This window comes from Parasteatoda tepidariorum, chromosome 9 (genome assembly GCF_982258835.1).
Source record: "Parasteatoda tepidariorum strain Cologne lab strain chromosome 9, Ptep-v5.0, whole genome shotgun sequence".
NCBI lineage: Eukaryota > Metazoa > Arthropoda > Arachnida > Araneae > Theridiidae > Parasteatoda > Parasteatoda tepidariorum.
Window position 1 is genome coordinate 69,171,187 of NC_141763.1, and position 12,447 is coordinate 69,183,633.

The 12,447-nt window shown below is 30.7% G+C and overlaps 1 protein-coding gene across 2 annotated transcripts in view; it reads right to left on the bottom strand.

Moving 5' to 3' along the window:
- Positions 1–12,447, bottom strand: part of LOC107437238 (cysteine-rich venom protein LEI1) — a 44,206-nt gene that overhangs the window by 18,131 nt on the left and 13,628 nt on the right. Inside the window, exon 1 of one of the 2 annotated variants that reach the window (XM_087152070.1) lies at positions 3,352–3,489. The exons of the other annotated variant lie outside the window; for it this stretch is intronic. The gene's annotated coding sequence lies outside the window, so the exon portion shown is untranslated. Of the gene's footprint in view, positions 1–3,351; positions 3,490–12,447 lie in introns of those variants that run through there. 2 annotated transcript variants of the gene reach the window in all.

Sequence of the window (12,447 nt, forward strand, 5' to 3'; positions counted from 1 at the left end):
ATCACCCTTTTTGTGGTTATCTGACTGTTTTGGTTGAATACGGTAAAATAACAAATAAATAAATTGTTATTTAACACTTTTTACCGTGAAATTTCTAACAGAAACGAAAATATAATACACACTATTATGCTATAGCCAAAATTATGACAAAGTAATCATGAACTAAATCCAAAATAACTTTATAATACCGTATTATTACGGCCAATTTAGTCCCCCCCCCTAAGTAAGCTAAAAAATTGTGTTTAGTTTAAGGCGGAGATTAACATAAATCGATGAAGAGAAAAACGATATTAATTTGTGAGTACCCAAAAAAATACAAACGTCATAAAAATATACTTTTCATGCATTTATATGCACTCTCTATATTTAGTTTTTAAAATAAAAAACAAAAAGCAGAATGCTTAAGTTTATTATTAAAAAAATGTAAAAAGAAACTCATCACCATGTTTTAAATTTGTTACCAATGATTAAAATATAAATTTAAATGGTATTTTAACAAAACTTTTCTGAAACGCAATCTAATACCCTAGAAAACAAACTTTAAATGCATTTGAAGGTAAACTAGTAGGATTTAAAAATTAAAACCTCACGCGAAGCTTTAAGCTAAGTAAGAAGAAAGTTCCGATTTATTCTTTAAAAAAAAAACTCAACATTCATCAAAAGTAAATGAGTTAAGTAAAGATCTATAAAAAAAAATTATACAATATCTCTAAAGAAATTCTTGAATACAATTCTATTATCTGACCTTATTTCGCCTTTACAATATTTCCAAGGCCATTTTGTAAATCATAATAAACACAAACAGGAAGGATGTGAATTGAAAATCAGTTAAAATCACGTTTTTCGTTGTGTTCCTTTTTTATCGTTTGACACCATTGTAATTAAAATAAATAAAATTAGCATAATCTTAAAATTGAAAAATATTAGCATAATCTTTAAATTATAGAATATAACCATAATCTCTAAACATTCTAGTATTTATTTCCCATACGTTTTTTTATGTAAAATCATCAATTTACAAAAACAATAAGCTGTAAAACATGTCTTTTTCTCCTTAGTTTCGAAGCTGCCATTTTTAAATAACTATAATATATACCTCTCAAAGGATAAGTCGCATAGACAATATTCAAATTTTTTATTGCATTTCTTGTATTATTCTTGATTAATTATTTTTACGTTCCCTTTTATATATTTTTAACATATATTTTTAAATTTGGAGGATTGCTTTGTATTAAATTTTATTTCACTAAGGAATAAAATTATATTCTACGACATCAGAAACAAAACATATTTAATAAAACATTGGTTTAAAAATTAACTAAAAGGTTTGAGTTGACACACGTAATTTTAAAAAAAATAAAAGAAAGAACAAGAACAAAAACCGTAACTTGTAATGATGTAATTAAGAAAATTTTCCACGGCTTAGTGTTATTATTAGCATCATCATTATTATTTCTTATTCATTATCATAATTATAATCATTATTATTATTATTTATTATTGTTGTTATTATTATCATTTTATTATTTCGTATTTATTACTATTATTATTATTTCGCATTTAGTATTTATTTTTATCATTATTGTTGTTTCATATTAATTATTAATATTATTATTATTTGTTATTTTTATTCTTAGAAAAATTTGGTTTTTGAGTATTTACATGACCCTCTTTTAGGACTTTTTAAATTCCTCTTACAATCGATCTTTTACTATTATTATGTATTACATTTTATCTCGTTATGCAATGTAAATTAAATGTAATGTAAATTGTGCTATGTGTCATGATAAGAAGACAAAAACACAATTTCTATGTAACTAACACAAAGAAATTCCGTTATATATTGTCATTTAATATTAATGCGTAAGACAACTCGACACTTACATTTTCCACAAAAAAAAAATATATTAAAATTAATCTTTTTCAAAATTTTGAGCAACTTACCATCAATTGCTTAAGTATAATTTGTTACACAAAAATTGGTTCTATTATATTTAATTTTAGTAACAAATAAATAATAAATTATGCAAAATTTGAAGAAAAAAAAACGTAATTAATTGATCAAGCGATTCTAAAATGGCGAAATAGCTCTCCAATTTCTATTTTTTTAATTTTCTATCTCTGAAAGAAATAAAAATGTATACAATTTGGATAACATGTTATTTATTCTACAGAAATAACTGCAATTTTTTTAAAACTTGAAAGCTCACTTAAATGTATTTATTATGTGAAATATATGTATATTGAGGAATGGAATGGAAATACGAAATTGCTCTCTTATTTTCAAACTCAAACTTATGTCTTTGACTCAAATAGAGACACGTTGAGATACCTTTTAGGAAACAGGGTACTTATTCTACAGCAATATTTAAGTTACAAATCTTGAAGTCTAATTTTAATGCATTTTATATAAAAAATAAATAAATAAAATAAATATAAAGCAAACGATTCTGTCGAAAATCGTTTTCAAATTTCCAATATTTAAACTTTTCCCTTTGAATCAAAGAAAAAAGCACTAAGATAATATTTAAGGGACAAGTTCCTTATTCTACGGCAATAGTTACAAGTTGTTCATATTTAAAAGATAATTTTTACGTACTTGATATTTAAAATGCCTATCTTATTGTGAAACCATTTAACTGTTAATGAAAAAGATTATCGGTTCATCAGCAATAGTAAGCTATTTAAATATAAGGAAAGATTTACAATAATTACTCAAATCTTGAAAGCTAATTTTAATGCATTAATTATTTTATGCAGAAATATCTATGTTTTACTTTTTATTACATTTGAAAAAAACTTACTTCGCAAACAATGCCAATATTAATGACAATTAATTGCACAAATACGTGACTTCTCTTGCGTACTTAAAAATAAGAAAGTTTATTAAATATATTGAATATATTGTTTAATAATTCGATATATTGAAGTTCTTTAAAGAAAAACTTTTAAAAGAGTGAGATGAATTTTTTTTTAACTTTATTAAAATAATACTGCGACTCAACCTCAATATCATGATTTCATTTATGGACTCATTTGGTCGATATGTTGTAAATTTCCAATTTTAAAATATTATTTTTTTCATTGAAATATTGATGAATTAGAATTTATTAATTTATTATAATCATAAATTATTAATATATTTTAAGTATATTTTAAGTATATTATAAATTATTAATTATTTAGATCTTGAAGTTATTAATGATATAAAATATTTAATTTTAATTTATGAGCTGTGTTTGTCCAAAGCCAATAGTAAGATTATTTATTTTTATAAATATAAATAGTATAAAAAAATAAAGCATTAGCAACTTTGGTCAACAAAAGGAAAGTCATAGAAATATAACTTACATCTTAGCGTGGGAAAACTTTAAGAAATAAAAACGTCAATACTAGTTCTGTTTATTATGCTAAAATCACTTTAGTTTGATAGATAAGATAAATTTAGTAAACCTTCCAGGAAGTTTTAGTTAAAGAGAAAGATAGAATGAATTCTCTCTCTCTCTCTGGCAAACGATTATTTAAAATGGAAACACGCCAGTTAAAAGGAAAAAGCAAAAACTCAGTATTGGAATGTTCTAAATCTATTCCTTTAATTGCTACGCATTAAAATAAATAAATGTGATTCCATATATATTTTTTTCCAATTTATAAACTTGCGTTCGTTTTTTAACGTATTAATTTAATTTTAATATAATTCGTTATTTAACTGTAACCGGACTTATAAAGAACCTTCAAAATTCCACAACACAATGAGCTTGAAAGGAAAAGGAAGCGAACATTGTATATAATGTAATCGGTGAATGTAATCGTGAATTAAACACGCCACTTAGAAGGAAAAAAGCGAAAGTTTAGCATTGAAGTGATCTAAATTCATTCCTTTAATTGTTGCAAATCATCGGTTTTACATCCGTTTCATAAGGTTCTAATTTATCTAACTTCATACAATTTTTTATTTAACTACAACCGTATTCATAAAGAACCTTCAAGAATTCACCAAACAATAAGCTAGGAACGGAAAAGTGACGAACATGGTGTTATAATCAGACGATTTTGATTGTCCGGGTATTTATTTTATTTACTTTTCTTCCTACGGCTACTAATGACCTCACGTGATCTTTCAATGAATCAAAACGAGAAAGTTACTTTGTTTATTTTTTTTTATTATTTTTTTTTTCCGTTTAAACGCGTCTTCTGTTTACGCCAGAGAATCAATGTTTGTGGCCTTGCGTGTCCATTAAAACGACCTTGCTATACTTGATCTACTTTCCCCCCTAATACCACCTTGAGGTTAAAATTCGAAAAGTGGGTGTTCCTACTGTTCGATGATCTTCCGAACATTCCATCTCTCTCGTTAATTTTTCTGATTAGGGAACTCGTTCTTTGTTAGGAGAGCTTCTGAAAAATGTATAACCTTGCAAAAGTACCTTGGATGGTGGATTTAAGGTATTGCAAGCGTCGGAGGCAAAAACACAAGAATGTCCCCTTTTGAAAATTGTTTTGAGCTTTATATATTAAATTAACCTTGGGTAACTAGATATTTGTAACTGTTTCAGAAAGAAAAAAAATTTCTAGATTTCTCTGGGCTTTCAGATAATCAATTATTCCTCTCTTTACCCTCCTAATATAAACTTTAGCAATTTATCAAATTTTTAGGTATTAATAAAATCTGCTAAATTGACCATCTTTTTAAGTTGGCCAATTAACTAAACTTACCTATATAATCAAGTACTGAAATAATCCAAAAAGTTTAGTCTCTTTAAAAGTTTGAAAGATGGAAACAATGAAGAGCATGTGTTTCCTTATTCGCAGAATCTGGGATGGGAATTTAACCAAATGTTTTCGTTTTTTTCCCCCTCTTAGAAGTGGCACTCAAACTTAAGGAGAACTTCAGGAGAATTTATCAACAAAGTAATTGAAAGAAAAGCTTATACTATTTTGTTAGAAGCATGTAAACATATTATGAAACTAAACACATTCTAATTATTAAAAATTACTTGCAAAAACTTCCAAAATTTCGTAACTCCTCAGATTTTTAGGGGAATTATGACCTACCTATTCTCTTTGCAGCAGCCAGCACTTCAAGTCTCTTTTTCCAAGCACCCCTGTTCTGAGTTAGTCCTCTTGCTTTTTCCCATTCATTTAGTTTTGTTTTGCTATCTTGGTGCATGTACCTTTGCGAAGTAAGTTTTGGCCTTCCTCTTTTGCTTTTTCCATCAGGTGCCCAAATAAGTACGGTGTTTCCCGTTTTATACGAATGATATGTAAAGTTCATTTCCATCTTCATTTCAAACTTTCCTCATGAATGGGGGATAATTTTTTCTTTATTAGTCGATGTTTATTTGAAATAGTGTTAGATCATACAATTTTTAAAAGTTGCAAAATTGCCCCCTGTGAAGTTGTTGCTATCCTTTCCTGCACCCTTCGTTAACTATTAATTTATACCAAAATGCAGTCATTGACAATATTTGTTTTTTAAAAAAAAGAACGGTCTAAAAATTTGTGTAAATTGACCACTTGAAACATCGGAAGAAGTTACGTATTCTCTTTCAAAATATCTTTCCTATTTGACGATAATTTCCTTTTCAATGCTGAAAGTAATACATATATTGAGAAAATTAACGCATCCATAAGTTAACCACGTGATAGTGATCAGTAAGGCCCGGATTTTGATGACATTTGTATTTTTTAGCATTATTTGCATTTTTTGACATTTTTTGTCTTTTAGAGCATTTTTTTTGGATTTATAGGGCATTTTTCTTTAAATTTTGGGGCGTATTTTGCATTTTAATGCATTTTTTAAAGTTTTTTGTTAATTTTTTCCGATTTTTATTATTTTTTATCAATTTTCATTATTACACTGACTTCCAAACAATGAAGAAAATCTATAGAATATTAACAGGTGAAGCAAAATTTTTTCAAATTGAAGAAGAATTGTCAGTAAGTGAGACCGTCTTTTTCAAGTACGCACCTATAACATCAGCAGAAGTTGAAAGAAGTTTCTGCAGGAATGAAAATTTACTTTCAGACAAGAGACGCTCGTTTACATTTCAAATTATCAAAAAACATTTAATAATCCAATGTAATTCTTATATTTAGTAATATTATGAGATGGAAGTTGTTATATCCATTAAAGTTTCTATACAAAATAAAAATATTTTGGTGTCAATGTATTTTCCTTTTTTTGTTATTTTAGGATATAAAACAAATTTTTCAAACTTTAATGAACGCAGAACAAGTATTGCATTGCTTTATATTTTTTAAATGACTCATAATAATTTTAAAGAGCAAAAAAATTTTTTTAATCAATATTTTTATTTTATTTAAGGCATTTTTTGCGCAATTTTTGGATTTTTAAGGGCATTTTTTGCCCTTTTTTTAAGGCATTTTTTGCACTTTTTAAGGGCATTAGTTGAGATTTTTTAGGTCATCAAAATCCGGGCTCTAGTGATCAGTAATGAAATAAAAGAAAATATATTCTAATGGAACATTTTTTATGTCAAACGATTTATTTAAGCATAAATTAATTTTAAACAGAAAAATTTTAATTTTTAATTATGTTTTATCTATTAAGCTTAGAACTCGGTATTACTTATTAAAAAATGAACAATAATACTGCTTTTATAGTTCATGCAAGAAAACGGTTTCCTTTTTCTTAAAGATATTTTCTTTGTAATAATCACGATTAAAAACGTGACTTAGTACGTGTTTAACATGAAAAACATCAACTCAGAAACGTTTGTTGAATCAACCTGCAGTTCCATTGTTTATAGATCAACACCTGGGTACACACTTTTACCACCTGTTTTCTTACGAGATGAAGAAAACTGCATTGAATAAAATAGGATTCATTAATGCCATTATTAAACAATACAAAAAACAGTGACACATGGTCGAGTAATAAATATTCCTGAATTTTTCATTGCGTCATTCTTTAGAAAACTTGGGAGTTTAAAGTAACTAATAAAGCAGGTTAATTTAATTTGCTTTTATTTCAGCTAATTTATTTCTTTAGCTAAAGTAATAAAACTATAACTTTTTTAGAACAAATTCAACCATACTATCCATTGAAATTAATGTTTATAAAATAATTAATTATGCATTTTTCTATAATTGGAACATAAAATTTTAGAATTAATTCTAAAATTTTGAAATTTATAAAATATAATTTGAACAAATTCAATACAAAAGAAACATTGAAATTTAAATTCAATACGGAGAATTTATAATTCATACGAAATATAATAATTAATCAAAATAAAATACAAAGTATTTGTCAGGGTCACGTGATGTAATAACACGCATTTTCTGATGTTGCGAGCTAAAAGCTTGATAATATAGATATGATCATTTTTTTTTTTGTTTTGGTTTTTTGAACAATGGATGAAAAAGAATAATAAAATGGTGAATTAGTTTTTGTAGAATTTTGCGTTATTTTCTTTTGTAAAAGGTTACGACTGACAAATGTGCGGGGAAACCCCAATGGATTTCGAAATAAAAGATTGGTAGTTGTTTGTTCTATGAATTTCAAGTTGTTTGATGGAAGATAGTGAGTTATTTAGATTGTCTTGAAATTGGTTTAGGAAGTGGCATTTTTTTTTGTAAGAAGGTGCAGTTTAGAAAGTAGTAGGTGAAAAATGGCATTTTTAGGAAGAGCTTTAAAAGTAGATTTGAAGTGTTTGGCGGAAGAGTTAGGAGAAACGGCAACGGAAGACATGAGAGTTACCGAATTAAAGAAGATTATATTGGCAAGTACGGAGTACGAAGAGGAGTTTGTGAAGGAATTATTAAAAAGAATAGTTAGTGGAAGAGAAGAAATAAAGCGCCAACAAAAAGAAGATGAAATTAGACGACAAGAATATGAAATTAAGCAACAGGAAAGGGAAGACGAATTAAAGCGGCGAGAACAGGAAAGAGAAGATGAATTAAAGAGGCGAGAACAGGAAAGGGAAGGTGAATTAAAGCGGCGAGAACAGGAAAGGGAAGATGAATTAAAGCGGCAAGAAAAGGAATATGAATTGGAGAGGTTGAAGATAGAAGCTTCATTGGTACATACTGGTACTATAGGAGAGACGAGCAGCTCTCGAAATGAAGAAACAAGAGAACATGTACCTGGTGGATTGCAAAAATTAATGCGTACTTTTGATCCAAAAGAAGGTGATATAAGTTTTTATCTAATATTGTTTGAAAGACAAGCACGAAGAGTCCATATAAAAGAAAAAGATTGGGTAACGCATCTTGTTGGATTATTGCCTCTAGAAATGGCGAATTTAATTGCAAGGGAGCCTGAAGAAAAAGCAAATGATTATAAACATGTAAAATGTATGTTATTGAAAAGGTTTAAATTGAGCCCAGAAGCATTTAAAATAAAGTTTAAGAGACATTGTAAAGCGGCTGAGAGCACTTGGCGAGATTTTGGATTTGAATTGGCGAACTATTTTAACGAATGGGTTTCGGGACTAAAAATTAATGATTTCGACAGCCTGAAACAACTTGTCATTGTCGAACAGATAAAAGAACGAGTACCTGGAGACATACAAAATCATTTTATTGATGAGTGGAGTAGAATTTGCTCAGTTGACACACTTGCTGAGAAGTTAGATGAGTACGAGAATGCAAGGAAATATAACCAAACTACTAAATTCATTGCTTCTCAACCATATAGGAACTTATACCGGGAAAAACCAAACATGGTTAGTAGAAGATATCATACATTTGGTGAAGGATATAAACATGAGCATAACAACCATGGCAGAATTGATAAGCGGAGTTCTTCCCAAAATCCAGTCACATGTTTTAATTGTGGACGAGTAGGACACTTGGCACGATTTTGTCGAGATAATAAAGAGAGGAGAAGAAACATTGAAGGCAAAGTGGCCGAGGTTCAAGTATCGGAAGGGCAAGTATCCGAAGTTAAGGTACTCAGGAATGGAAATATCGAAAGCAAAGTAGTCACTGCAAGATTTAACGGTGAAGTCATGATAGGAAACAAAAAATGTAAAGGCGTTCAACCAAAAATAGCTGCCCTTAAGAAAGTTAGAATTTCATATAATGGAAATGAATACGAAGCTGTAGTAGATTCTGGTGCACAAATAAGTGTATTTAAAAACGATATAGTGGGTAAGGAAGTGGATTACAAAGGACATATAATACTACAACCTGCGTTTGGCGAAAGTCTAAAAGCTGAATTAAAAGAAGTGGAAATCGCTTTGGTAACGGAAGGATATATTACGCCTATAATTAAAACGATGATAGCAGCCGTCAATGGGTTAAATGCTGACATTTTGTTGGATGCTGAAACTTATGAGGCATTATTAGAACAAAAAAGAGTATACAATCCCAGTTTTACTGCTGCTATGAAGCTAAGATCAGATTCCCGAAAGGAGCAGTTATATATGAGTGCAAGTGACGGAGAAGAGCAGCAGGAGCCAACAGTAGGTGAATGCGGTGATAAAAAGAATGGAAATGAAACCGAACGATTCAAGATACAACAACAAAGTTGCGATACTCTCCAAGAAGCATGGAAATTGGGGAAGCAAAATAAAGGAGGGTATGTGATACAAAATAATATACTATGCCATGAAGAGCTGTTGGACGGGAATAGAATACAACAATTAGTAATTCCCGAAATTAGAAAAGGTAAAATACTAGAAATTGCCCACGAGTCAGTATTCGGAGCACATCTAGGAGCTCGTAAAACAATTCAAAGAATTAAATTTTCCTTTTATTGGCCAGGGATGGTCAAGGAAATTAAAGCTTATTGTAGCTCATGTCATGGGTGCCAAGGTAGAAGAGTTGTTCGTTCAGTAGACAAAATTCCGATAACACCTGTGTCACGTCCTGAACTTCCATTCCAAGTGGTGAACGTAGATCTAATTGGTCCTCTAGATCCAGTATCAGCACAAGGACATAAATATATCCTTTGTTTGATGGACCAACATTCAAGATGGCCTGAAGCAGTCCCGCTCAAATCGTTAACGGCAAGGAATACATGTGAAGCACTGCTCGAAATATTCTGTAGGACAGGAATTCCAGAAGTAATCGTGGTGGATAATGCGACAAATTTTACGGCAAGTTTAACGCAAGAGTTTTTGAAGGTTTTAGGAGCTTGTCCGCGATTTTCAACGCCATACCATCCGGAAGGGAACGGATTGATTGAAAGATGGAACCAAACTTTCAAAAATATGCTACATCACATTATTAGAGAAGTAGGAAGAAATTGGCATCGACATATACCATTTGTACTATGGGCTTATCGAGAAGTTCCAAATGCAACTACAGGAGTACCACCTTTTCTGCTAATGTACGGGAGAGAACCGAAAGGCCCGTTATCTATATTGAAGTCAATTTGGGCCGGAGATATGTTTTTACCTTTGAATATGAAAGGATCAGCGGAGGAATATTTAAAAGAGTTAAAAGGAAAATTAGAAATAGCAACCGAAAAGGCAAGGTTAACAAGTGATGTGCAACAAAGTAATTATGCCAAATATTACAATAGAAGGAAAAAATACCGGGAATTTGCGCCAGGAGATCAAGTACTTGTGCTAATGCATGATTCATCCAATTCATTATATGCCAGATGGATAGGTCCAGTAAAGGTAATTAGAAGAGTGAAACCGAATTCGTATTATTTGCAAATGCCTGAAGGAAATTTAAGATTATTGCATGTTAACAAAATGAGAGAATACAAAGCGAGAATTCAAACAGTTGGAGTTGTCTATGATATTGATGATGAATTTGGTGAAATATACGAAACACCAACTCTTCCTACAGATGTGGAAAGCTGTGAAGCATTGAAAGGATTAAATTTGGATTACTTACCCAAAATGCAACAAAATCAATTGAAAGATCTTTTACATAGACGCAAAACGTTGTTTTCGGGGAAGATAAGGATAGCTAAAGTTGGGAAACATGCGATAAAGCTGAAAGCTGAGGAGGATACGATGAAACCAAAAACGTATAAGATACCAGAAAACTTAAAGGGGAAAGTGGATGCACAGATCAATGAATTGCTAGCGTTAGGACTGATTGAACCGGTGGTAAGTGAGATAGCACACCCGGTAGTATGTGTTCATAAGAAAGACGGAACAATCAGGTTATGCATTGATTTCAGAAGTTTGAATGCTCTTACCGTTCCGGATGCATATCCAATGCAAAATATGATGGAGTTGAATTTCTTAGTAGGAAAGAAGAAATTCATTACTGTGCTAGATATGTTGAAGGGATATTGGGCTATACCGATGGAGAACGGCAGCAAACACCTCACAGCATTCCGAACTCACCGAGGCCAGTACCAATGGAATGTATTACCCTTTGGATTAAGAAATGCTGCTGCAACCTACCAAAGAGCTATGTCTAAAGTGGTTCAGTCCATGTCTGATTTCACTTGTGCTTATATCGATGATTTAGCAGTATTTTCTGATACGTGGGAGGAACATTTGATTCATCTTGAAGAAGTTTTTAAGAGATTGGAATATTTTAATTTCTCCGTGAACTTGAGAAAGTGCGAATTTGCTAGACAAAAGGTTAAATACTTAGGACATATTATTGGTTCAGGTAAACATGCTCCTGACAAAGAACGAATAAGAGTAATACAGAAATTAGAGGCACCCAAAACCAAAAAACAACTGAGAAGTGCTTTGGGATTATGCAACTTTTACAGGCAGTATATTCCAAACTTCGCAAAGATTGCTCTTCCACTAACAGAGCTTACTAAAAAGAAAGTTCCTAATGAGATTCCTTGGAGCGAAGAAGCTGAGAAGGCATTCAAGGAATTGAAGACGTCGCTATGTAAGATCGCAGAGTTACAAGTCCCAGACATAGAGAAACCATACTACTTGCATACGGATGCATCTCAAAATGCGGTCGGATGTTGTTTAGGTCAGTTAGATGAAGAAGGAAATATTCGTCCCATAGCTTTCGGTAGCCAGAAGCTGAATTCAACTCAACAGAAATGGTCTACAATTGAAAGGGAAGCTTATGCTATTATTTGGGCTTTGCAGAGATTTGAAACCTTACTCTGTGGTGCTAAGATTATTTTATTAACTGATCATAATCCCCTAGTATTTCTGACGAGTGCGACACCCCAAAGCCCGAGGTTGCAGAGATGGGCGTTAGCCATTCAACGCCATGATATTGAGGCAAGTCACATCAAAGGATCGAAACTTAGTAATGCAGATGCATTGTCCAGACTGTAAATATAAACTAAAATAAGACTCTGAACATTTTTTCCTATTATTATTATTAGGTGATTAAAGTAAATACCTAGTGTTAAGTTAAACCTAAGATTCAGTGAATATTTGGGTGAATGTGAAACATAGTTTGTTTATGTGTAAAGTGTGACCCTTAAATTATTTGCCATATTCGATCTTTGGATCTAATATGACTCTGGGGGGAAGGTGTCAGGGTCACGTGATGTAATAACACGCATTTTCTGATGTTGCGAGC